The sequence below is a fragment of the Canis lupus genome, chromosome 5 (assembly GCF_048164855.1).
Source record: "Canis lupus baileyi chromosome 5, mCanLup2.hap1, whole genome shotgun sequence".
NCBI lineage: Eukaryota > Metazoa > Chordata > Mammalia > Carnivora > Canidae > Canis > Canis lupus.
The window spans coordinates 68,689,505-68,717,254 of NC_132842.1; the positions used below are offsets into that span (position 1 = coordinate 68,689,505).

Genomic DNA, 27,750 nt, shown 5'->3' on the forward strand with positions numbered 1-27,750 from the left:
AGCTGTGCCCTAGGCCACAAAGGCAGCAATTTGGGGTATAGACAGGACAGCAGTGATTTGCAGGAGACCTGAGATCCACATCCAAGGACCTAGGAAAGGTGGCTAGATGAGTATCTCCCCAGCAAGACAATGTGGTAGGAAAGAAAGAATGCAGACTTCAGAGTCGGAACCCAGAACCTGGCCCAGTCGCTTGGTGACCTTGGGCAAGCAAGGGGACTTGGAGCAAAAACTGATAAAAAGAATATTTTACTAAATTAGCAAGCATTTGAGGCTGTACTGGTGCAAACCAGCTAAATGTCATCCCTGGCTATAAAATGGAGGGACTGATACCCAGCTGATCGAAAGGGGTGCTGGGGAAGGTAACATCAATCAGCCCTGTGACACACTAGGAGAAGCAGGCCTAACATAAAGAAAACACTAGAAGCTTAGAACACATTAGAACAGGAATGGCTGCACTTCACCTTCCGGCTCTCGCCCCAACCCCCATCCCCAAGAGAGATAGACAAGCCCTAATAACCAGTTCCAGGTGTGGGGGAAATCCACCTCAATCTGGAAAAGGTGTCAGTGTCTGGGAATTGCAAATATAAAAGAACAGAACAGGACCAGGTGGCAGGAGAGACTGTGGCTCTCAGGAGAACCCTCCTTAACTAAAGAGAGTTAGAAATAGGGGTCTCTCTCCCCCTGGAAAGGCCTGGCCAGGCCCCCCTCTAGCGTTCAAAACCCTAAGCCCTGTGCTCCTAAAGTTCTCTGCCCTGAAAACTCATTCAAAGTAGGAGCAGAGTCCATTTGGTCCTGAGACTCCAGTCTTGAATTTTCTTCTCCCCCTGAGTAGCCCTTGAGAAGGGAGCATGGAAGACCCAGATGCTGGGGGGTACAGCCTGCCTGCCAGGCACCAGGTGAAGATGAGAGATCTGACTTCAACACAAAAGAAGAATTTACTATAAGGACAGGAGATGTGTCACAGAATCCAAGGCTAGGGGCAGCATAGGGAAGCAATCAGGAATCTCAGCATCCTGAAAACTCCAACCATCACTGTTGCTCTTTTTTCTTGCTGCAGACTGATTGGTTCTTTTTCCTAATACGCATGGTGGAAAATGTTCACTGCCAACAGCTCCTAATGTCACCTCCATTCAAGAGAGCAGCCAAAGGCAAGCAGCCAGGCTTCAGCTCCATTCCAGGGTTTTGGAGGTGGGATGTGATTGGTTCAGCTTGGGTCTGTCGCCTGCCCTGACCAATAATCTTGTGGCCTAAGGTGAGGGGCGGAATCATAGGTGTATTTAGCTGCTCTTTTCCCAGCCGTGTGGTTACAGGAGAGGCAGACTCTTCGTAGAGCAAGAATACCAAGCAAGCAGTAGACACAGGTACCTTCTACATGTAATTTGTCTGATGTCACTTAGCTCGAAAATGACACACCAGTTCCAAATGACTTCTATGTTCTTTCCATTTTGCTCTGTTTCAAGGAGGGAGCCCAGAGCTGCAGACTCCAGTGAGGGTTTGGGAGGCAGTAAGTAGAACAGTGCTTCCCAGTCCTGGCTTCCCTGTTGGCATGTAAACTGGGGAGGACTGTGTGTGTCTAGCAAGAGTCTTGGCAGGTAGGTGTACTCAGTAATTAATGAAGGGAGCAAAGAAGGAAAGAAGGGACGGAGGGGAGGACTGTGCTTCTAAATCACTCGTAGTTTGGTAAAAAGAAAGATTACCATAGTGAGCAACACTTATTGAGCAGCTAGCAATTTTGAGACTTGGCATGTATTAAATAATCTTCATGTCAAATCAATGAGTTGAATATTATTGTCACCTTTTAGAGACAAGATATTGGGGCACAAAAAGGTGAAGAATTTCACCCCAAGTTCACTGGGTTAGTAGCAGAACCGTTACAAATCTAAGCAGCCTGGCTCCTGAGCCTCTCAAGATGTCAGCAGCCTGCCCCAGACCCAGAGAATCAAACTCTCTGACGGTGAGACCTAGGAATCTGCATTTGACTGAGTTTCACAGGTGATTCTAATGCACAGCCAGAGTCAGACCTAACACGTTGGCTCTAACAAGCGGCCTCAAGCCTGGGGCCAAGTGACCAGAACAAATAAGGCTGCTGCCAGGATTTTTGAGTTTGATCCTGTGAACATGAGGCCAGCCAAGGAGAGGAGAGGCCCCTGTGAGGGGAACCCAAACCCAGATCAATCACAAAGACCTCTCTGGAGACCTGTGAGTAGAAGGCCAACTCGGGAGACCTGCCTTCGAGACACTTCTCCGCAGGGTCTCCGGGCACTGGCCACCGTCCTCAGAAGAGCCGGGACTAACCCTGTACCTGCCTAGTTCCTGGACTTTAATCTCCCGTCTGACCTCCTTCTCACCCCTGCTCTGATCTGAGGACTCCTGCTGGGTTGACCCCACCTCTGACCCCAGCCCGCCCCAGTTTTCAGGCTCACTGCCCCAGGCTGACAGCCCACAGGATGACAGCTCGGGGCAGTACAACATTCGAATCGGCCACCAGTAATGGGAGCAAGATGCCATGTCTTCTAATGATGTAGTGACAAATGGAATCTTCATGTCAGGAGAACTGTGACTTTTAGAGCGGAATTCGGGTATCTTTCGCCAACTCTACAACCATCACTGAGCGTGGGATGTTGAAATAGTGAGAAGTGAGCTGCCCTTGATCTTCACTGGAGCAATGTTCTTTTATTCACTGAGCATATGGCTGCTGGGAGCTGATTCCAGGACGGTTTCTGTGTCAGCACTGGGGACCAAAAAGATGAACCAGACATCGTCTCTGCCATCGAGGAGTTTCTGTATGCCTGATTCTGCTGTGGCATCCAGAAAAGATGATGCCTCAAAGATTAGCCAAAGACTTGGTCTAAAAAGAAGAAAAGCCTGCAGGATTTCACTTTCACATAAGGGATGGTTTCTAGCTTTGTCCAAGGCTGCAAAGTCCCTCAATGACAGGAACTGCCTGTGGAAGTTTTGGGGGAGCGAATAATGAGCCTCAGAACACAAACAGCTTTAAAAATCAAGATCTGGATGCGCTCAGGTGGCTCAGTCGGTTAAGTGTCTGCCTTCAGCTCAGGTCATGATCTTGGGGTCCTGGGATTGAGCCCTGAGTCAGGCTCCCCACTCAGCTAGGAGCCTGCTTCTCCCTCTTCTGCTGCTTCCCCTGCTCTCTCTGTCTCTCTCTGTCAAATAAAATATAATAGAATCTTTAAAAAAACAAAAACAAAAAAACAAACTGATATCTGTCTGTGCACCAGAGATTTAAACCCAGGGGGCAGGTAGCCTTCTTGATAGGCATCAGAAGAGCTCAGGATTAAGCCTTGGGCTCCCCCATTCTGTTCTTGGCTATACTCTACTTTGATGTAATACTAGACAATTCACACTCCCTCCCTGGGCCTCAGTTCCGTCAGACCATTTCTTTTCTGTTTGAATGCCCTGCCCTTCAAAGACTATTTGATAAATGTTTGTTGAATGAATGAATGAACCTCTGAGGTCCCTGCTAGCTCTGATACTATGAGTCTATGAGCTGGAGACATCTTTAAGAAAGAATCTTAGGGGCGCCAAGCCGGCTCAGTCAGTGGAGCACATGACTCTTGATCTCAGGGTCATGAGTTCAAGCCCCACATTGGGTGTAGAGATTACTTTTAAAAAAAGGAAAGAATGAAATTGGCCAAGAGGAAAAAGTTTAGTCCTAGTCCTAAGGGACCTTGGGTCACACTCCCTTATGTAAGTATGATCTGCTCCTTATAGACAACCTCTCCTTTCTCTCCATCCCTTTCCTTCATTTTCCATCCCCTCTGTACTTATTGTAGCGGGTTGAATTGTATACCCCAGAAAAGGTGAAAAGATATGTTCAAGTCCCAACCCCTGGTACTGGTGAATGTGACCTTTTTTGGAAATAAGATCTGTAGGGGCACCTGGGTGGCTTAGTGGTTAAGCATCTGCTTTTGGCTCAGTTCATGATCCTGGGGTCCTGGGATCAAGTCCCACATTGGGATCCCCCACAGGAGCCTGCTTCTCCCTCTACCTATGCTTCTGCCTCTTTCTCTGTGTCTCTCGTGAATAAATAAATAAAATCTTAAAAAAAAAAAAAGGAAATAGGGTCTGTAGATGTCAAATTAGGATGAGTTTACATTGGATTAGAGTGGGCTCTACTCCAATAGAACTGGTGTCCTTACAAGAAGAGGGGAATAGGGACACAGACACCCAGGGAAAGTGTCACGTGAGGATGGAGGCAGAGATGGGAGTAACGAATGCATCAATAAGCCAAGGAATGCCAAGGATTGCCAGCAGCCACCAGAAGCCATGAGAGAGGCATTGAATATATTTTCTTTTTGAATCCCCCAGAGAAGAAACCAACCATGCTGATGCCTTGATTTTGGATTTCTGGCTCCTGAAAGGTGAGAGAATAAGTTTGTGTTGTTTTAAGCCACCTAGATTGTGGCATTTTGTTATGGCAGCCCTAGGAAACAAATATACAGATCCAAGGCCATTAACTGGAAATCACCCCACTGATGCATGTTAACAGAGCCCTAAAAAGCACCAGTGGCCCTGACAGCTCTCCAAATGTTCATTGCAGATGAGTCATCACTGGGCCTATTGTGGATCTCTGAAACTAAGAAGCCTGAGTCCCCCATGGGGGAAGGAAGGAGGCTTTCCACACGATTAGCAGGAAGAGGATGCTGGAGGGGTGGGGGGTTGCCAGCTGCTTTTCTTCCCCACTGGGGCAGCCCAAAAAAGGGGACTATCTTCACTATTAAATGTCACAGTCATTTACTTTCGCTCCCTCAGTAAGTATTGGGTGGAGCACTTATGGTGCCGGGTGCTGCTGGGTGGAAAACATGTGCGTGTGGATGGGGGAGGAATGCTACTGAAATAGAGCACACATTCCGTGAGTTGTATGAGCCATGCTGGAGTGGGAGACCAGGTCATGGTGGGTCGCCAGCATGGACTTGGGAATCAGACAGTCCTGCTTGAATACTGGCCTCCCACCGACTTCCATTGTGATCTTGGTTGAATTACTTAATCCCTCTGGGCCTTTGTCTTAGTGTAAGTATTAGATAAGATGATGTTTATAGAATAAGGCCAGAGTTAAGTCCTCAGTAAATGTTATTTTCATCATAGGAGAGCAAAGATGTTCACCAGAAACAGCTCAGTACAAGAGCAAGATGATTATGATCAAACAAGACCCCATCACCTCTTGCTTGACATTATCTGATCAAATGCTCAGAGTAGCTCTGGGAGGAAGTTAGTCTCAATTTACAAATAACTGTGGTTTAGGGATGTAAACACTTAGTCAAGTTCACAGAACAAGGAAAGTAGCCGAGTCAGGATTCCAACTAGAGTTCCCAAGCTCATATTCTTCTTATTCCTGGGCAACCTTCATTTGCAAGTCAGGATGGGAGTGGGTGGGGCAGCATATGGTTGAGGGAGATGGAGAGGGCCTGTATTGGACTTACAAGTTTATTCTGCTTAATTAAAAATACGCCTCTAGTGCTTCCTATAGGGTGTGCTTTATGTTAGTAACTCGTTTATCTTCACAGGAGCCTAGAAGGTGGGCACTGTATTATTTCCAGACACGGAGAGGTTAAGCAACCATTCCAAGGTAGTGGAAGCAGGATTCACACTTGCTTCTTTAGCTCCAAGAAACCTTGCTCTTAACCACTGTTCCATACTGCCTTATCTTTTGGGCTGGCGGTGGTTTAGCTGTCTGAGCATGTACTTTGGTGGGGGAGGGGGGGATGGAGGGGAGAAAAGGTGAATCAACACCCTCCACACAAGCCACCCTTTGGTGCTATTGCTGCAATAAGATCGGGAGTCATTTGACCCTATAAGGTGAATGGCAGGATGGGGGCTGTTTAGCCCTGGATTTCTCTTGAGTCAACAGCTTTTCATCCCTGCCCCACTTCCTGAAAACTCTTTGCTCCTCAGCTTTGGAAATCCTTTGAGCACAAAGAGCTCATTTCCTGTGGCCAGGAAGGACAGGCAAGTTCCTGATGACAGCTCATCTCCCTCATTAAGGCGCTCATAAAAGTGTTTCAAAGGAGTCTGACTTATGGCTCCGCTGTTTGTCAAGATCCCCTTCTGCAAGGAGCCACTCTGGTAATTTGGTGCTAGGAGATGTGCAGGGGAAACCAGCTCCTTTGAGTCTGGGAATTATTTATGATCCTAAGAAGAGGGAATGTCATTGGAGAGATAACAAGGGTTCAGCAGCACAACAGGCTGTTTAATATGCCACAAGGGATGGGGAGCAGCTTCAAAATTCCAAAGCCAGCTTGGAAACCTTGATTCTGTACACGTGGGTTGTCTGTTCCTAGGAAAGCTCCTGAGGCAATAACAGCTAACAATTATGGAAGTTTTATCCTGAGCCAGGACTTGTACTAAATGCTTTTTATATGTTAATTCGTTTAATTCTCATGGCTGTTCCCATCCTATTTTACAAATGAGGAAATTGAGGCACAGAGAGGTTAAGCAACTTACCCAAAGTCACACATTTGTGAGTAGCTTTTATCCCAAAAAAGTCTGCCTTCACAGTTGGGCCTTTTTAAGATTATATTTGTTTATTTGACAGAGAGAGTGAGCACACAAGCAGGGGGAGCAGCAGAGGGAGAGGGAGAAGCAGGCTCTCCACTGAGCAGGGAGCCTGATGTGGGGCTTCATCCCAGGAGCCTGGGATCGTGACCTGAGCTGAAGGCAGACACTTAACCGACTGAGCCACCCAGGTGCCCTGGCACAGTTGGGTTTTTGAACCCCAGTCACAGTTTAGGAGGAAATTGGCTTTTAAATCAGCCCAATAAAGTGAAATGTACAATACATTCAAAATTACCTTTGATAATCCCTTAAAATGTCCATAAAGTTTAGCATATTTAATCTGAGGCATATGTCCTTGTCCAGTAATTAGAAAACCACTGAGCTAACTTAAAGGAAGGAGCAGAAGGTAAGCCCGTATGCAGATGTTTATACTTTTAAACTTCTCTGCTTTTTAGGCAAATTATCAAATCACTAGGGGTAAGAATCAAGAGGCAGAAAATTGTAGAGAGTTCTTACCCACCTACAGAGGTGACTCTATTCTTTTACTATTTAGCCTCTGTGACCTTAACACATACCACCTGTCACATGATGTTTTTTGCTGGACTAAGAGCATAGTCACATTTTAAGAAGGTAGACGGGAAAGTTCTTTTACAGATGTCCAAGTCCAAGCCTAAATTAAATGAACCTGGTACAAAGAGATTTCATGAGTCTAGCTTTGGAGCGTGATAAATCTAGATTTGAACCTAAATCTGTTACTTACTAGCTATGTAGCCCTTGGAAATTTGCTTAATTTCCGAAAGCCTCAGTTTTTTTAAATCTGTAAAATGGTCATAGCAACACCACTTTTGAGAAGACTGAATGGAAAAGTTTGTAAAGTATTGAGTATAAGTCATAGTACTTAAGTACTAGCTTTTAAAAGCTGTTTGACCTGAGGCAGGTCTTGCACCTCTCTGAGCCTCATTTCTCCTCATCTGCAATATGGGCATACCTGTCTGCCTACTAAACCTCAAAGGTCATTATAAAGAAACACTAAAGCACGGTACAAAGTTTGCAAGAGGATCTTTTCTCCGCCGCTCGGTATACCTGGAATTGTGAGGAGGTACTGGGAGACCCCTGCTGGAGAAAGTCACTCGAAAGAGTCCTGGGCCTGAAGTGAAAAATGGGCTCAGAGCTCCCCTTTGGCCATTTGGTGTGACTGTGTGACTTCGGGTGAGTGACCTCATCTCTCCGAGCCTCCACTTTCCCTTCTTTTAAGTAGGGTTAACAGTCCTGCCATCACAAGGTTACCCCGAGATTCATATCCTGCAGAAAAGTGCCAGGCACGTGGTAAGCGCTCATTTACTGTTTGCTGAGTCTGAATCCTTCTGAAAGGAGCCAGGTCCCACCCCTCTCCCTCCGCGGGGTGGGAAAAGTGCACGGTGTCTCCACACGGAATTCAGGTAGGAGGGATGCTCCTGGGGGCCACGGGGCTCCCGAGCCTCCCGAGCCTCCCCGCTCCCCGTAGCCGCCCCCCCCCGCCCTCCCAGCCGTTGCCATGGCCACCGGTTCAGGCCCGGAGCAGCACCTAGGCGTGTTCAACCCAATCCCCGCCTTCCCAGAGTGACCATTGGCTGGAGCGGCCACGTGACGCACGCTGGTATGCTAATATATGGTAATCGCCCCACGCCCCTCCTCCCCGGCTGTGTCCGAGTAGCCAGCAGGGTGCGCGGCGCCGAGCCGAGGGGGCGGGCTGAGGGGCGGCCCCCGGGAGAGAGCGGCCAGGTGGAGGAGGAGCGCGAACGCGACCGCAGGTAACGGGCGGGCGCGTGCGCGCTGGGGCAGGCTCGCGGCGGACGCGAGGCGCACGGGGCGCTCGGGCCGCCGCGCTGCCGGCTTAACCCTTGGGGCAGCCAGCTGTCACGGCCGGGCCGGGGTGCGGCGGCCGGGCCGGGCCGCGCGGGGCGGGGCGCTGCCGTGGGCACCGGCGAGCGGGCGGCGGGCGGCGGGCGGCCTGACCCCGGGATTCGCGGCGCGGGGCCCGCGGGGCGACCGGCCGCGACGCGCAGGGTGCGGGGACCCAGGGGCCGCGAGGGCTGCGGCGCCGCTGCGGGGCCGGCGCTTGCGGCAGGCTGACGGGCACCGGCGGGAGCACCGGCCCGGGCGGCTTCCCGGGGGCCGAGCCCCTTCCGCGCAGAGGCCCGCGCAGAGGCCCGCGCAGAGGCCTGCGCCCGCCGCGCTCGTCCCGCAGAGTGCGAGGAGCCCCGGGCGTCGGGCCTGACCTCGGCGTCCTCCCCGCCGCCCCAGCCGGGCCTGACAGCCCGGCCGCCCGCACTTTTGACCCGGAGTCAAGCTGGGGCCCCCAGTGGGACGAAGGCGAGATTGGCACTTAAAGGGGCACCAGCAGAGGGAACTGGGGGTTGCCGGTGCTGGGAGGAGAGGACAATCCCCTAAAGGAAAAGCAGGCCCCAAGATTTGCCAGGTTTGAGAAGGAGGGATGCCCAGGAAAGGCACTGGCCCCTTGTTTTCTGTGCTGGGTGATGACCTGACACTCATGGGCAAAGGTCACTGCCGGACACCAGGATCGGGTCTGTCATGTCCAGAAGAAGCGGCTGTTCTGCGTGAGTTTCTAACAAATTTCTTATAAGGCAAGGTTTAAATTCATCTTCCTTCCTCACCCTACTCCTAGGTCTGCTACAGAGTGTTGTGTTCTTTGGATTATCCACCCCCCCTCCCCCAACCACCAGGAGATAACTAAGGTCTGTGGCAGCTTTCGGCTCACGGTGTAATTTAGCTTTCACTACAACAGAGATGGTAGGATGGGCCATGTGCCACTAATGTTAAGCTTGCCCTGGGAGCTTCTTGGAAGTGTGTGTGTGTGTGTGTGTGTGTGTATGGTGGGGGTGGGAGGGGATGCTGCTATTATCAATGGGAATGAAAATCTCGCTGATGTGCCAGTGATATCAATAGAATTTCCTTTATGAGTCTAAAGTCGCTTCTCCCAAATCAAGGGAAGATGTGGTTACACATGAAAAGTACCAGGAACCAATTTGATTTTTGCAAGTGAAGTGCAAATTGCACTGCTTACTGCTCTTGATGTCTTTTATCCCATAACAACAAACACTAGCTATATGCCAGGCACTCTGCTGTGTCTTGTGCTATGTCTTGGGGCTGCAGAGATGAATAAGATAATTAGTCCTTGTCCTCAAAGAAGTAGTGAGAGAGACAAATAAAATTGCCAGTAAAAGTGATAGCATAATAGATGTGTATATAAAGAGCTATGGAATCACAAAGGCGGGAACAATTAGCTGTCTGAGAGGGTCAGAGAAGGCGTTCCAGAAAAGAACATGTTTAAGCAAGATCTTGAAGGATGAATAGGAGTTTGTCTTGCAGAGAAGATTGGGAAGGACAGGAAGGGCAGCCAAAGCAGAGGAATCAGTGAATATAGACGCTTGAAGGGTATGGTATCTCTAGGCAATGGCTTTATATAGTAGCCATGGCCTTCTTCCTTCCTCGATAAAGTAACTTTCCAGAAGTAATCTAGAATTTCTAGTTGCCACTACAATTTTCCAGTGGTGTTTTCCTTCTTCTTCTTCTTTTTTTTTTTTTTAAGATTTTATTTATTCACGAGAGACACACACACACAGGGGGAGAGAGAGAGAGAGAGGCAGAGACACAGGCAGAGACACAGGCAGAGGGAGAAGCAGGCTCCATGCAGGGAGCCCGATGTGGGACTCGATCCCAGGACTCCAGGATCACACCCTGGGCCGAAGGCGGGCGCTTAACCACTAAGCCACCCAGGCGTCCCTCCTGCTTATTCTTCCTCCCCACTTTTTCCCCTCATCAGTTTTTCTGAGCCTCACCCCTGGTCTTTGTCACTTGTATCTTTCCAAGTAACAGTCCAACATGTGGAGACGGGGGAAGGGATACTTTGCAGTAGCTCCCAAGTAGAAGGCCTGGACATAGGGTAGAATGTGTGGTAATAGAGGTACGATCCTGAGAGGACAAGAGGAAAATAGAGGGCATAACCAGGGAGGCAACACTGAATGTCAAATCTAATGTCAGATTTCTGAGACCTAAGGAAGTGAGTAATAAGGTCAGAAGCCGGGAGGATCTGGAGCAAGAGAGGATCTGGCCTTGATAGGGGTCAGGACAAGCAGTTCAGGATTGAGCCATGAATCATGCAGAAGCAGCAGAGCCCACTGTTACGTGGTGCCAGCCGCAAAGGACAGGGTTGGATCTGACAGCTTCAAGCAACTATTCAGAAAAGGACAACACCATCTCCTCAATAGACTATTTCTAGCATTTCCTTTCTGTTCTGTCTCCCTCCTTACTGTTATCCTCTTTTGCTCCCATTTTCCACCCATGATGCACTTTTCTTAGCAATCAAAGCAGAGAAATCCTGTTCTGCTGTCTTAGCATCCACCTCCAGAATGGTCCGTTTAATGTCATAAGCCATCAACTAGCCAGCCTATTTTTACTTCCTAATCATTTGGAAACAGCAAGGATTGACCTAGAGGTGGTACAGTGGACATCCCCCAAACTCATCTCATGTTTGAATCAGATAAAGGCTTTTTAGCTTTGCTTAAACCACATTTATTTTTGGAATGGATAGTGGTGAATTTTTGGCAAATCCCGTCTTGAGCTCTACTACAGATCAAGCAATTGAAGAAGGTGATATGCCTAGTATACATTGCTAGGATTGACGATTCTGTTAAGTGCTAGAGTCACAGGTGCTATTTAAGCAATTTTCTCAATCACCATGTTTACTGAGCACCTGCTTGTGTGCAAATACTGTGCTGTATTTGTGGTTTGGAAGAGACAGGAAAATGAGAGAGGTGGTATAGTCTGGGGAGTAGTCTCACCTAAACAAGGACTTGGATCCCAGTTCTACCAGTTACTTGCTATGTGACTTGGACAAGTTAGTTGACTTTGTTTCTTCATCTATAAGAATGCAACCTAACTCATGGAGTTGTGAGGATTTTTTTTAAAGATTTTATTTATTTATGAGAGATACAGAGAGAGAGAGAGAGGCAGAGACATATGCAGAGGGGAGAAGCAGGCTCCATGCAGGGAGCCCCATGCAGGACTCGATTCCAGGCCCCTGGGATCATGCTCTGAGCCGAAGGCAGACACTCAACCACTGAGCTACCCAGGCGTCCCAGTTGTGAGGATTAAATATAAAGCGGCCATTCAGTAAATTTTCAAACGCTGAAACATGTGGTATTATAGTAGTCAAAAAAAAAAAAAGATCATTATGGACTACGATTATGAAGGAAGGCTTTTTTCAGAGGCATGGTGATTTTTGTTATATAAAGAGGAGGGTGTAAGGAATTTCCAGATGGGAAAAATCATGTTTATAAAATACAGGACTGGAGTAGGGAAGAAAGTTTTAGGGACCAATCTGGCAAGATCAGAGATTTAAGTAGAGAAATTTAAGACTGGAAGGGGTGGTAGAAGCCAGATTTTAATAGGCACTGAATGCTGCACTAAGGAGTTAGAACTTTATTCTGTATGATGGAAAGTCTGAAGATGTTTGGTTAGGGAAATGTAGGGGGTCCAGTGCAAAATGGATGAAAAAATAACAGTATTTTTAAAAAAAATTCTCAACAACAGTGTGGACAATAAACTTTAGTAGGTGTAGAAAGAGGAGAGAACTGCACAACCAGCTAGCACATTATTTAAATAGTCTAGATGTGAGGGGGTAAGGAACTGAATTAAGGTGATGGCAGTGAAAACAAAAGATGGGTTCAATTAAGTATCACAAAGGAAGTGTGAACAGGATGTGGATATGAAGGACAAGAAATAAGGAAGAGGGGCAGCCCTGGTGGCTCAGCGGGTTAGTGCCGCCTTCAGCCCAGGGTGTGGTCCTGGAGTCCCGGGATCGAGTCCCACATCGGGCTCCCTGCGTGGAGCCTGCTTCTCCCTCTGCCCCTCTCTCTCTCTCTCTAAAGAATAAATAAATAAAATCTTTAAAAAAAAAAAGAAAGAAAGAAAGAAAGAAAGAAAGAAAGAAAGAAAGAAAGAAAGAAAGAAAGAAAGAAAGAAGGAAGAATCAAATATGGCCCTGAACATGGGTGACAAGATTAACAAGATTGTTTGCTATGTACCAAACAAAAAGGAAAGCCAGTTTGGGGAGAAGAGGAAAAGCTGGGTGCTAGACATCTTGAGGTGATACTAGAACTTACAAGTGGACATGTCCCCTAAGTATTGGGAAGTGGGAAGTTGGTGCTCAAAAAAGAGAAGTCAAGGAGTCTGATGTGAAGAAGGTGATCATTGAAGCCATGTGATTAGTCGACCAGAGGTGGCAGTATACAAGCCGAGGTGTAGAGGACCAAAGGTTGAAGCTTTGTGGGCAAAGCCCACATTTAGGGAGATAGGAAGAAGAAATATGGTCAATCTGGTAGAAAAGGACTATCAGAGAAGTCAAAGAACCACCTAATTTATTCATCCGACAAATGCATTCTCTTCATGATCATTTGTATACCTGATAGATGCAAGGCTGACTGAACAAGCTGTTATCCATGAAGGTGCAGTGTCAACAGAAGTCAGGAAGGAGAAGACGGTCTCAAGATGGAGGAATTGATTAGTAGTATGACATTGTACAGAGGAAGTGGGAAATGCCCATTTTATTTAGTAAGCACAGGCTCATTAGTAACTTTTTGAGAACAATAGCTTCAGTTCAGTGGGGGGTGGCCATGGGCATATTAAACACGAGAGTAAAGAGGATTGTGGCATAAGATGTGGATAAAAAATGGAGGCAGCATGTACATTGCCCTTTGTATGCTTTGCAATAAATGGGAAGAGAGGAGTAGGAAAGTGATTAGAGAAGGCGATTTTCCTTGTCTGCCTCATTATTTTAGTTGTCCCCAAATCCCAATTGCATGCTTTCATATCCTTAATAGCAGTTCAGCAATTCATTCTTTAACTTATTGCTTTGATAATTACCTGCATATTTCAATGAACAATATTAGTTCAGCTACCACATGTTGAGTGCTTACTATGTGCTAAACACTTTGTATACATTCTATTCATTATCCTATTTAATCCTCACAATACTAGATTACAGCTACATAACCTCTTGGAAGCATGAAGAAACTAAATAAACTGCCTAAGATCACATGAGTAATGGGTAGCTTGATGGGATTTGGACCTGACTCTGACCCTAAAGGACCATGCTATATTGTCCCTGAAGGCAAGACCAGCTTTGCAACCTCCCAGAATCCTGCACTTAGAAAGCCTTCTCACTTGGTTATAATGCTCCATTGTTGATCTCTTGAAATTCTTAGTTTTTTAACAAGAGTCCTGCTTTTTCATTTTGCACTGGACCCAAGACATCATTGAATAAGTTCTGCCTGAAGGCATCAATACTATCTCCTAAAGTGGGAAAAGCATGTTGTACTAGAGCCCTTGCTTTGGTTGTGTAGTGTGTCTTAAGTCCTTGTGTCATGGTGCACATGGTGCAGCATTTTCCTGTGGTCTTCTCATTTTGAACTCCTGATATAAAGGGCAAATGGGAAATATTTTGAATATTTGAATATTGACTATCAACTAGATAGCCAATATGAAGAAAAAGAGAATAAGGAGGCAAGGAATTATTACCCAGAATGGTTGTGGAAACTCATCCATCCTGTCTTGAGAGTATTATTAGATAGAGTTACAGTCCTGATGCTGTTGTTACTCCCAATTTAAATAAGAAATGAGTTCGTTTCTTTTCCTTTTGTAGTCAAATATCCCCATTTGCTTGAGCTTTTTTTGACCTAAAATAGAAGTTGGGATTGAACAGATAAAATACAGCTTATCTGCTCTGACCTAATGCATTTTTAGTCAGGCTGATGCCACCCCTTCACCCCCATATCAGGGACTACCCAGAGCTTTGAACAATGTGACCAGGTTACCACATTTGTCTTGAATGCTCGTGTTCCACCTTTGCCTTTATTGTCCACTCTGTTCCTTTATCTACCCATCTGAATCAGGAAAACTTAATCTTTGATATTATATCTTATTTTTGGCTTTACAGTCATTACTTGGCACTGACAACAAATGAAGTTTTTTTGATTCTCCTGATTACTGCTCTCTCAAAAACAACTTTTACTCATCCTCTTCCTCCTCCCACTCCTGGTCCCTCTGAGTAATTATTTGACTAATACTGACCAAGTCCTTATACCACTTGATACTAGCTAGCCACTTGACCAGGTCCAAACACTAACCAACCTAGGTTCTTCTGTGGAAGATATCAGACAAGACTGAGATTGTGTTGCTTCCTCCCATTACCTGTGTCATTCCCATTCCCATTCCCATTCCCATTCCCATTCCCATTCCCAGAGCGATTGTTCTCACTTTCTACTCAGTGTGGACCAGGTGAGCCTAAGGATATGTAGATTAAAACTATAAAGAGATTTAGAGTATAATCTGTGGTATATTTCACAAAACCAAGTTTAGATAGCCAGATGTTCTCCATGGTCTCCTATTTGTGCTAGTGGTATAGTCTCCATAAGCACTGTAGTAGTTATCTATTGCTATGTACCAAATTTATTAGCTGAAAACAACAAACTTCTCTATCTATAAAGATTCAATTCAAACATTGCATCTCAGGAGCATTTCCCCACCAGCTTTTAATGAATTAGTATCCTTCCTCTCTGGTCTTCTTCCTTTGTACATTAACATCTCATTTTAGCACTTACCACATTGTTAAAATGACTAGGAACTATATATATATTTTTTGTATCTGTAGCTTTAGTTCTGAAAAACCATTCCTTGAACATAGTAGGTGCTCAATAAATAGTTGAATATGCTTAAGAATAGCTTGTACTTTTATATACTTTTAACTCTAGAAAACATACGTACTGCAAAGTATCTAGCCTTGTGCCCTATGATAAATATACTCTTCTTCATCTCCCTGTTTAGAGACTCAAGTATCATTGTTGTTGAAGATATAAAGAAACCATCCCATTGTACATGTCAAAGACTTATTGACATGCCAATTTAACCTATTCCAGGAAGGGTTTCTTGAACTTATTTCTCCATCCATACTCTGAAACCAGTTCTGGGCCTTTTAGGAAATTGTATAACAAGCCCCTAGCCCAAAGCTACTTGGTTCAATAACAAAGCCAACATTGGTTCACTATTTAAATATTTGACTATAAACTTTATGAAGGCAGGACCTGGGTCTGACTTATTCACTGCTATGTTCCCAGCACCAAGTACTATTAGATGCTTAATAAATACATGGTGGATGAATTAGTAACACTCCATAGTTGATAACTCAGTGTTCCATTCCTGTTATCCAGGTCCTAAACTCTGATCACCCAGAATCATAGGCCAGAGTTCATCATTTCATATGGCCCAGATTTTTTGTCTTGTTTCTTGACTCTTCTATTCCAGCTCTTTATCATAGCTGAGCTTTGGGAATTTGACCACTTGCTTACTTGGAATTAATTTAGAGGCCCCTCTTCTTCTCTTGATCTTCCTAACTAATAATATTGGCCAGATGCCCTTAGGAGAATATTCTTTTCTCTACCTATAGCAAGAAACAATATATATGTTGAAAATATTGAACTGAAGAGAATTATATTCAAATTTCAAAAGAAAGGAGACCGGCCCCTTAAGAAGCACATTTTGGCCAGAAACCAGGGTCTGAAATTTTAGAAGTCTGTTAAACTGATTAACTTGTAAGCTTAAGCAATTCAATGCAAATTAATTTTTATACCAACCAGCAAATCAAAGGAGAGGAGGGAATTAAGTGAGTGTGTAAATATGGTTGCCAGGGAAACTTTTCCTGACAGAAGAGAACCTCACAGGAATTTATGCAGGCCCAAGAAAGCAATGTAACCTGATCTTTCTCTGTTCTCTCTCTGATGGGAAGAAAACAACGTAGAAATCACGGGGTACAGATGAGTGTGGCTTTAGGCTTTTCTAGAAACTTGAGTAAGTCTCCTTCTTGAGGCAGGACTGAAGACTAGAGTTCTCCAGAGCATATATGACTATGATAAAGCACCCGTTACTTCTGAGGAAACATCTGGAAATGTAGAGTTCTGAATCCAAATCTGACAAAGTGTTCATTCAACACATATACATTCAGCACTTTCTAAATGGCCCATTGACCAAAGGGAATATGATTATAAGGGATTGATAACAGTTTGAAGGTGCTACATCACACCTAGTGGATGGTCTTAAAATTTTGTCTAAATTAATTTTTTGGATAAAGGGTAATATGGACCTAAATATTTAATGCTTTTTTAAAAATAAAATTGTTTCTGTAGAAGAGTCATGAACACAAGTGCACTTTCTGCCATATTTCTCTTGGGAAATACCTAACCCGTTGATCCATAAAGCTACACCCCAAGATGGATGGATGTTCATCTAGTGACACTGTCATCTGAATTGTCAGTGTAGTACCAGTAAAAGACAAATCTATCTCCTAGATAGCTAAAATCATAAGAGACCCTAAATAGTTTAGCTATAAATGGTGGGTGGTTTGAGATCTAAAATCTGGGCTGTAAAATCATTTGGATCGAAATATATAGCACTGTCGTGTATCTGAGGCCAGTCATTCAGGGTTTGCCCTTATGCTTTAACATGCTGGAGTTTTGTACTGCATACGGTGCCTTTCAATGGCCTGGAGAGGGCAAAGAGGGTAATGGTTAACTGCATGGATTCTAGAGCCAGACCACTCAGATTCTAGCTCTGCCTCTACCACTCATTAACTGAGCTTTACAACCTTCTTCAAGTCCCCTTGTGCACAGTGGGGGATAATAATAGTACTTACCTCGAAGAAGTATAAAATTAAACAGGTTAATATATGTGAGGTGCATAGTAAGCACCGTGTAAGTTGTACCTTTTATTATTTCCTAGATAGTAGGGTTGATTCCATTGAAGGAAGAGCTGGTTGAAATATATAGAGGTATAATTTCCCTAAAGTTGCATGCTAAGTTTGGGCTCCGATGTTTTGCATCCTTAATTTAGCCCTGAAGTTTTCCATTCCACTTTGTAAGAGAGTGAGAAAATGAGAATTGGAGTAGGAGAGAATAATTTGGCTTTTGGAGCATTTTGAAATAGGGGTTATTTCACAAAAGATGTGATACTAAAGCATATGAAAATGAAGTTGTCTTTTCAAAGGCAAAATGAGTGTGAGAAATGGTTGGGAATCATATAAGACAGGGGATGTCTTACTGGGGTGGGCCTGTCATATGTTGAGCCCCAAATTCTGTCTCTGATAATGATAACAGGAGATAGTTGGAGGGAATCTTATAGTTGCCATTCATGATGGGATCTTCTGATTAAAGGGATGGACCCCCCCCCCAAAAGAAAATAAAGGGATGGACCCTCCCATCCCTAACTGTCTTAGTGTCCTGTGTCTTGTTCACTCAAGGATTTAAGCTCTACTTCTATTTTGGGTCTTTAAAATCTCTTCATTTATTCAACATTTTTAAAAGTTCTGTGTCCCCTTGCTAGTAGCTAGGGATGCAAAGATGACTAGAAGCCAATCCTGGCACCCCAGAAGTTTATAAAAGAAAAATGACATGAAAACATGAATTATAGTATTATACTCACTGCAATTAATAGGTGTGTGGACAAGGTGTTTTGAAAGCTTAGGGAAGGGCAGCCCTGGTGGCCGCTGGTGGCGCAGCGGTTTAGCGCCACCTGCAGCCCAGGGCCTGATCCTGGAGACCCGGGATCGAGTCCCACGTCGGGCTCCCTGCATGGAGCCTGCTTCTCCCTCTGCCTGTGTCTCTGCCTCTCTCTCTCTGTGTCTCTATGAATAAATAAATAAATTCTTTTAAAAAAAATTGAAAGCTTAGGGGAGGGATCACTTAGTTCTGCTTAGAAAAGTCACCGTCTAAAGAAAGTGACATTTGAGATAATTACAGAAGGATAGAGAGTTCTCAGGCACATAGTGTGGCTCAGACAGAAGGAGCAGCATGTGCCAAGGTGGGGTGTCTGTGTGTGGCAGAGCAAGTATACATGGGGAGTTGCAAATCATCTGACATGACCGGAGCATAGCATACGAGGAGGGTAGTGGCAGAAAACAAGACTAAAAAGTAGGCCAGGAGCAAACACAAAAGGCTTGGCTGCCCAAGCTAAGGAATCCAGACCCATTGTTGGAGGCCCTGGAGAACTGTCAAAGTACTGGAGCAGTGATGGGGTCAGAGCTGCAGTACAGAGTTGTTTGGACCAGATTAAGACTGGACACACAGTCATGGTCAGAAGGGCACCACTAGTGTGACTTCTTATCTCCTGCCAATATTTTTACTACTGAGTCTGTGCACTTCTTCTTTCAGTCCAGACTGATCATTGCCGTGCCAGGTACAGAGCTAACCACTGGAAATCCCAAAACAAACAACACACTACCTGTGCCTCGGACTTGCTGGCAGGGTCTTGTTTGTCCTAAATAAAAGCTTGCTTGAGTTTTTCAGCTCTCCTGTCCACCTTCCACTTTACCTCAGTCCCAGGTCTGGTGTTTCGTGCTTGAAGATGAGCTGGTTTGTGTTGGCCTTGTCTGTGCTCATTATGATGTCACTGTCCTCATCATAACTCACTTCTCTCAACCTTCCTTTTTCCTAAGTGCAGAGTTCTCATCATTTAATGAATTTCTGTGGAGAGGGAATCTATTACATCCCCCCTTTTAGACTTTTGCTATTTAAATTCTTCATTTTGTCTCGTTTCCCCAGACATCAGGCATTCTACCTTAGTGCTCTTAGTCATATGGTAAACGCTTTGGGCTCTACTTCCTGTCCTTTACTGGTTTACAGAGTCTTTACTCTCTTCATTCTTCTTTTTTCTTATCCCAAGGATACAGTTACCAGAATTTCAGACTGCATTATTTTCTGGGCTTTTTCTATGTGGTGTTAATACCTTTCAACCATGAGATCACCGGCCCCAAAGGAAAAAGTCCTCCCACTCTGAAAATAAGGAAATTGAAGACGAGAGGGTATTTCTACTATGATAGGAGAGCAGATAGTGTTTTATTAGAAATAGTGTTTAGTACATCATAATAAGTTGTGATTATGATTTATGGAGCAGCTATTATATAGACTAATTGTCATGCTAGAACTTTATATGAATTCTTACTTAAACCTCACAGCAACTCTGCAGGGTACAAACTTATTACTTCTATTTTACAGATGAAGAGACAGGCTCAAAGGGGTGAAATGATTTGTCCAGGTCACATCACTAATACATATAGTGTCAGCTTTCAAACTCAGGCCTGATTCTAGAAGTGAATTTCTTCACTACTGTGGAGTACAGGGTAAAATAAAGATGCAGGGTCTGAGTGGAGGTACCTGTGGTTATCAAGAGTGAGCCCGTTGTTTTCAATCTTTAGTGACAACTGCCATTGTCAAATCTAGTTCTTGGTTCTTACCAGCTATTTTATTTTATTTTATTTTATTTTATTTTTTATTTTATTTTATTTTATTTATTTTTATTTATGATAGTCACAGAGAGAGAGAGAGAGAGAGAGAGAGAGAGAGGCAGAGACATAGGCAGAGGGAGAAGCAGGCTCCATGCACCGGGAGCCCGATGTGGGATTCGACCCCAGGTCTCCAGGATCGCGCCTTGGGCCAAAGGCAGGTGCCAAACCGCTGCACCACCCAGGGATCCCTTACCAGCTATTTTAATAAGCTATTTTTATTTGGATCATAAGAAGGCACAGTAAGTTTCTAGTAGTATTGCTCCCCCAAAGTTTGTGATGTTTGCCTTAAAATTTTGAGGATTTGCGTTTGTATGTTAGCCCTTAGAGATGTTGCAATTCATTATGGATGCAATGCTCACAGTTTGGGGACCTACCTGCAGGTGAAAAGCTTGTGCGTTGGCATATTCTAACAGGTTTGTTGTAGAGAGAGCTAAATGGCCTTTTAAAAAATGTTACGGAGTCCAAAATAGTGGAGAAGTAGGAGACCTACTATCAGCTAGATAGCTATTAAATCATTTTGAATACCTGTGGACTCAACTGGAACTCTCAGAAAAGTATAGCTGCAACTCTACAAGGAGAAAAGTGACTACTTTTCTGCAAGGTAGAAGATGCAGAGAAGTGAATCCTAGGCGATATATGGGAAGATAAACTGCAAGGAGGCCTCCATCAACCACTACTGGAAAATGATATAGCAGTGGAGCACAAAATCAGAACTTTTAGAAGTCTGCTCCGGGGAGGAACAGTCCCTGCCTGAAAGGTGCTCAGGCAGTGAAGTGGGAGCAGAATCGTAGGTGGGACAGTGTGGACTCAGGATCCCCGGGGTCACAGACCGAGGGGGAGGGTGCTGTGTGCAGCAGAGTTCCCAAGCATCAGAGCGGGGAAACCGGCTCCAATCAGCGAGCCAGGAGTGGGGTCTCAGCTCAGGGTTGCCAGAAACCTCTAACTGCTGCACAGTCAGCAGGACTGCTCTCCGAACAAGGGCCCAGCAAGCAGCAGAACCGGCGAGATCCCCTTTTTCCACTGGGAGGAGTGGTGAATGCAAGCCGCAGGAGTTGGCAGGGTTTGGGGACTCGAAAAGGGGTCCTGTGCCTGACATAGAAACCCTCAGTCACAAGCTGGGGGAGCATAGAGTGTAGACAGTGGCCAGGGAGACAGGACAGATTGACTACTTTTCCCTGAGGGCACACTGAGGAGGGGCCCCAAGCTCTCCACTCGAGGGCTGGAGATTGGGAAGCCGCCATTTTCACTCTCATTCTCTAAAGTTGCATGGAAAGCCTACAGGGAATATTACTTAGCCTGCCCCTGGCAAGGGCATTACAGCTCTGCTTGGGGCAAAAGACTCTTGAGAATCAGTGCAACAGGCCCCTCCCCCAGAAGATGAGCAAGAACATCCAGACAAGACCAAGTTTACCAATCATTGAGAACTGCAAAACTCCAGCACTAGGGGACTATAGCATATAGAATTCATGGGTTTTCCCCAGTGATTCTTTAGTCTTTCAATTTTATTTTATTTTATTTTTAAATATTTTATTTATTTATTCATGAGAGAGAGAGAGAAAGAGGCAGAGGGAGAAGCAGGCTCCATGCAGGGAGCCTGACATGGGACTCGACCCCGGGTCTCCAGGATCACATCCTGGACTGAAGGTGGCACTAAACCACTGAGCTACCAGGGCTGCCCTAGTCTTTCTTTTTTTTTTTTATTTATTTTATTTTATTTTATTTTTTTTATGATAGTCACAGAGAGAGAGAGAGAGAGAGGCAGAGACATAGACAGAGGGAGAAGCAGGCTCCATGCACCGGGAGCCCGACGTGGGATTCGATCACGGGTCTCCAGGATCACGCCCTGGGCCAAAGGCAGGCGCCAAACCGCTGAGCCACCCAGGGATCCCTGCCCTAGTCTTTCAATTTTAATTTTTTTCTTTCCTTTTTCAACCAATTTCTTATTTTATCAATTCGATTTTTATTTTTTAAAGATTTTTTTTATTTATTCATGAGAGAGACAGAGAAAGAGAGAGAGGCAGAGACACAGGCAGAGGGAGAAGCAGGCTCCATTCCATGCAGGGAGCCTGATGTGGGACTCAATCTCAGGTCTCCAGGACCACACCCTGGGCTGAAGGCAGCACTAAACTGCTGAGCCACCCAGGCTGCCCTCAATTCGATTTTTTTTTAAGATTTATTTATTTATTCAGAGAGAGAGAGAGAGAGAGGCAGAGACACAAGCAGGCTCCATGTAAGAAACCTGACGTGGGACTCGATCCCAGGTCTCCAGGATCACACCCTGGGCTGCAGGCGGCACTTAACTGCTGCGCCACCGGGGCTGCCCCCTCAATTCAATTTTTAAAATCTTTTTTAATTTTCATTTTTTACAGTTACATTCTATCCTTTCATTGTTTTTAATTTTTTTGTACATATATATGTTTTTCTTTCATCACAATTTTGGGATCTAGTTTTCTAATAAACAGACCAAAATACACACAAGATCCAGTGTATTGCTCTATTCTGTTTGAATGTCTGATATATTCTCTCTCTCTCTCTCTCTTTCAGTTTTGGGTCTTTTCTGATTTGTTTACTATATATTTCTCTGGGGTCATTGTTGCCATTTTGGTATTTTGTTCTCTTGTTCATCTATCCTTTTCTAGACAGAATGACCAGATGGAAAAACTCACCTCAAAAAAGAACAAAAGGCACTACTGACTGCCAGGAACCTAATTAGTATGGATATAAGTAACATGTCAGAACTAGAATTCAGAGTAACAATTATAAAGATACTAGTTGGGCTTGAAAAAAGCATAGAAGACACTAGAGAATCCCTTACTGGAGAAATAAAAGAACTAAAATCTAATCAAGTCAAAATAAAGAGGATATTCATGAGATGCAATAAAAAATGGAGGCTCTAACTGCTAGGATAAATGAAGCAGAAGAATTAGTGACATATCAAGAAGACAAAATGATGGAGAAAAAAGAAGCTGAGAAAAAGAGATAAACTACTGGATCACAAGCGCAGAGTTTAAGAGATAAGTGATAGCATAAAGCGAAACAATATTAGAATAATTGGGATCCCAGAATAAGAGGAAAGAGAGGGGCAGAAGATATATTGAAGCAAGTTATGGTGGAAAACTTCCCTAATCTGGGAAAAGAAACAGGCACCCAAGTCCAGGAGGCACAGAGAACCTCCCCCCAAAATCAATAAAAATAGGTCAACACCTTGACATATAATAGTGAAGCTTGCAAATCTCGGGGACAAAGAAAATTCTGAAAGCAGCTCAGGTCAGGAGGTTCATAACTTACAAGGGTAGAAACAGTAGAGTGGCAGCAGACCTGTCCACAGAGACCTGGCAGGCCAGAAAAGACTGGCCTGATATATTCAGGATGCTAAACAAGAAAAATATGCAACAAAGAATAATTTATCCAGCTAGGATGCCATTCAAAATAGAAGGAGAGATAAAAAGCTTCTAGAACAAACAGAAACAAAAAGAATTTGTGATCACTAAACCAGCCCTACAAAAAACTATTAAAAGGGATCCTTTAAGCAAGGAGAGAGCCCAAAAGTAACATAGACCAGATAGGAACAGAGACAATATAAAGAAACAGTGACTTTACAGATAATACAATGGCACTAAATTCATATCCTTCAATAGTTACTCTGAATGTAAATGTCTTTCACCCAATCAAAGGCACAGGGTATAAAATTGGCTTTAAAAAGTAAGACCCACCAATATGCTGTCTGCAAGAGATTCATTTTGACCCAAAGACACCTCCAGATTTAAAGTGAGGGGGTAAAAAAAATAAATAAATGAAAATTAAAATATAAAAAAAAAATAAAGTGAGGGGGTAGAAAACCACTTATCATGCTAATGGACATCAAAAGAAAGCTGGGGGGATCCCTGGGTGGCGCAGCGGTTTGGCACCTGCCTTTGGCCCAGGGCGCGATCCTGGAGACCCAGGATTGAGTCCCACGTCGGGCTCCCGGTGCATGGAGCCTGCTTCTCCCTCTGCCTGTGTCTCTGCCTCTCTCTCTCTCTCTCTCTCTCTCTCTCTCTGTGTGACTATCATAAATAAATAAAAATTAAAAAAAAAGAAAGCTGGGGTGCCAATCCTTATATCAGACAAATTAAATTTTAAACCAAAGACTGTAATATGAGATGAGGAAGGAAGCTATATCATAATTAAAGGGGCTATCCAATAAGAAGATCTAACTATTGTAAATATTTATGCCCCTGACATGGGAGCAGCCAATCATATAAGCCAATTAATAACAGAATTAAAGAAACACCTTGATAATAATATAATAGTAGGGGACTTTAACAACCCACTCACTGCAATGGGTAGGTTATCAAGGAGGAAGATCAAGGAGGAAATTAGGGCTTATATTCAGAACATTCCATCCTAAAGCAAGAGAATACACATTCTTCTCAAGTACACATGAAACATTCTCCAGAAGAGATCACATACTGTGTCACAAATTAGGTCTTAACTGGTACCAAAAAATTGGGGTCATTCCCTGTATATTTTTAGACCACAGTGCATCGAAAGAAAAAAGACTCAAAAGCATAAACGAAAAAGAGATCACAACCAACACCAAAGAAATAACAATTATAAGAACATTATGAGCAACGATATACCAACAAATTAGGCAAACTGGGAGAAATGAATGCATTCCTAGAGATGTATAAACTACCAAAACTGAAACAGAAAGAACTAGAAAACCCAAACAGACCCATAACCAGCAAGGAAATTGAAACAGAACTCAAAAATCTCCCAACAAACAAGAGCCCAGGGCCAGATGGCTTCCCAGGGCAATTCTACCAAACATTTAAAGAAGAATTAATACCTATTTTTCTGAAGCTGTTTCAGGAAATAGAAATGGAAGGAAAACTTCCAAACACTTTCTATGAGACCAAAATTACCTTGGTCCCCCAAACCAGAAAAAGACCACACCAAAAAGGAGAATTACAGACCAATATCCCTGATGAACATGGATGCAAAAATTCTCACCAAAATACTAGCCAGTGGGACCCAACAATACATTAAAAGGATTATTCACCACAACCAAGTGGGATTTATGCCTGGGCTGCAAGGCTGGTTCAATATCTACAAATCAATCAATGTGATACACTACGTTAATAATAATAAAAAAAAAGGGCATAAGTTGTATGATCCTCAATAGATACTGAAAAACCATTTGACAAAGTATAGCATCCTTTCTTGATTAAAACTCTTCATGTGTAGGGATAGAGGGAACATACCTCAATATCATAAAAGCCATATATGAAAAGCTCACAGCATATATCCTTCTTAATGGGGGAAAACAGTGCTTTTCCCCTAAGGTCAGGAACACAGCAGGGATGTCCACTATTATTGCTGCTGTTCAACATAGTACTAGATGTCCTAGCCTCAGCAAACAGACAACAAAAAGAAATAAAAGCTTTCTGAAATGGTAAAGAAGTCAAACTTTCGCTCTTTGCAGATAACATGATACTCTATGTGGAAAACCCAAAAGACTCCACCCTAAAATTGCTAGAACACATACAGCAATTCAGCAAAGTGGCAGGATATAAAATCAATGCACAGAAATCAGTTGCATTTCTATACACTAACAATGAGACAGAAGAGAGAAATTAAAGAGTCAGACTCATAAACAATTGCACCCAAACCCAGAAGATACCTAGGAATAAACCTAACCAAAGAGGTAAAGGATCTGTACCCAAAAAACTATAGAACACTCATGAAAGACATTGAGGAAGACACAAAGTGATGGAAAAATAGTCCATGCTCATAGATTGAAAGAACAAATACTATTAAAATGTCTTTGCTACCTAGATCAATCTATATGTCCAATGCAATCTCTATCAAAATACCATCAACTTTTTTCACAGAGCTGGAACAAATAATCCTAAAATTTGTATATAACCAGAAAAGACCCCAAATAGCCAAAGGAATATTGAAAAAGAAAACCAAAGCTGGTGGCATCATAATTCTGAACTTCAACCTCTATTACAAAGCTGTAATTATGAAGACAGTATGATACTGGCACAAAAACAGACACATAGATTTGGAGCAGAAGAGAGAACCCAGAAATGGGCCCTCAACTCTATGGTCAACTAATCTTTGGCAAAGTAGGAAAGAATATCCAATGGAAAAAAGTCAGTCTCTTCAACAAATGGTGTTGGGAAAATTGGACAGCCTTATGCAGAAGAATGAAACTGGACCTTTCAGTACACTATACACAACAATAGACTCAAAATGGATGAAAGACCTAAATGTGAGACAGGAAGCCATCAAAATCTAGAGGAGAACATAGGCAGCAACCTCTTTGCGGCTGCAGCAACTTTCTACTAGACATATCTCTAAAGGCAAGGGAAAGAAAGGCAAAAATGAACTATTGGGGCTTCATCAAAATAAAAAGCTTTTGCTCAGCAAAGGAAACAGTTGACAAAACCAAAAGACAACTGACAATCTGATAAAGGGCTAGTATCCAAAATATATAAAGAACTTATCAAACAACACCCAAAGAACAAATAATCCAATCAAGAAATGGGCAGAACATGCTCACTTCGGCAGCACATATACTAAGAAATGGGCAGAAGACGTGAACAGACATTTCTCCAAAGAAGACATACAAATGGCCAACAGACATATGAAAAAATGCTCAACATCACTTGGTCTCAGGGAAATACAAATCAAAACCACAATGAGATACCTACCGCCTCACACCAGTCAGAATGGCTAGAATGAACAAGTCAGGAAATTTCAGATGTTGGTGAGGATATGGAGATATGGGAACCCTCTTGCACTATTGGTGGGAATGCAAACTGATGCAACCCCTCTGGAAAACAATATGGAGATTCCTCAAAAAGTTGAAAATAGAGCTACCCTACAACCCAGCAATTGCACTACTGGTTATTTACCCCAAAATACAAATCTAGTGATCTGAAGGGGCACCTGCATCCCAGTGTTTATAGCAACAATGTCCACAATAGCCTAACTGTGGAAAGAACCCAGATGTCCATTGGCAGATGAATGGATAAAGAAGATGTGGTATATATACAATACAATACTACTCAGCCATCAAAAAAAAAAAAAAAAAAAGAAATCTTGCCATTTCCAATAGCATGGATGGAACTAGAGGGTATTATACTAAGTGAAATAAGTTAGAGAAATATAATTATATGATCTCACTCATGTGGAATTTAAGAAACAAATAGGATCATAGGGGATGGGAGGAAAAAATAAAACAAGACAAAATTAGGGAGACAAACCATAAGAGACTATTAATCATAGGAAACAAACTGAAGGTTGCTGGAGGGGAAAGGGGTAGGGAATGGGGTAATTAGGTGATGAACATTAAGGAGGGCATATATGTAATGAGCACTGGGTATTATATAAGACTGTTGAATCACTGACCTCTACCTTTAAAACCAATAATACATTTTATGTTAATTAATTGGATTTAAATAAAATTTTAAAAAAATGTTTTATATGTTATAATTTCCACACAAGATCAGTCTACCCCAGGGATGAGTATAATAGGTTGAATCATGGCTATCCAAAGATAATTAGGTCCTAATCCCTGGAACCTGTAAATGTTACCTTATAAAAGAAAAGGGATCTTTATAGATGTGATTAAGTTAAGGATCTTAACGTGGAGATTGTCCTGAGTATCTGGGTTGACCCTAAATCCAACCACAAATGTCATTCTAAGAGGCAGAGGGTGATTTGACACACAGAGAGGAGGAGGCAATGTAAACCCAGAGGCAGCGATTAGAGGGGTGCAACCACAAGCCAAGGAATGTTGGCAGCCACCAGAACTCAGGAGTCCAGGAGTGGATTCTCAAAAATCTCCAGGG

At 43.7% G+C, this 27,750-nt stretch overlaps 1 protein-coding gene and 1 long non-coding RNA gene across 10 annotated transcripts in view; one reads left to right on the forward strand and one right to left on the reverse strand.

Annotated features, from left to right (window-relative positions):
* Positions 1-27,142, reverse strand: part of LOC140634003 (uncharacterized) — a 43,586-nt gene extending 16,444 nt beyond the window's left edge. For 3 of the 4 annotated variants that reach the window (XR_012031572.1, XR_012031571.1, XR_012031570.1), the window contains exons 1-2: positions 18,841-27,142; positions 18,043-18,244 (exon numbers count right to left, since the gene is read on the reverse strand). This is a non-coding gene — a long non-coding RNA (uncharacterized lncRNA). Of the gene's footprint in view, positions 1-14,091; positions 14,250-18,042; positions 18,245-18,840 lie in introns of all 4 variants that reach the window. The other variant, XR_012031573.1, reaches the window with a different exon arrangement.
* Positions 8,188-27,750, forward strand: part of PHC2 (polyhomeotic homolog 2) — a 123,251-nt gene continuing 103,688 nt past the window's right edge. The window contains exon 1 of one of the 6 annotated variants that reach the window (XM_072827287.1): positions 8,188-8,303. The gene's annotated coding sequence lies outside the window, so the exon portion shown is untranslated. Of the gene's footprint in view, positions 8,304-8,748; positions 9,111-27,750 lie in introns of those variants that run through there. The other 5 variants (XM_072827290.1, XM_072827288.1, XM_072827286.1 and 2 more) reach the window with 5 other exon arrangements.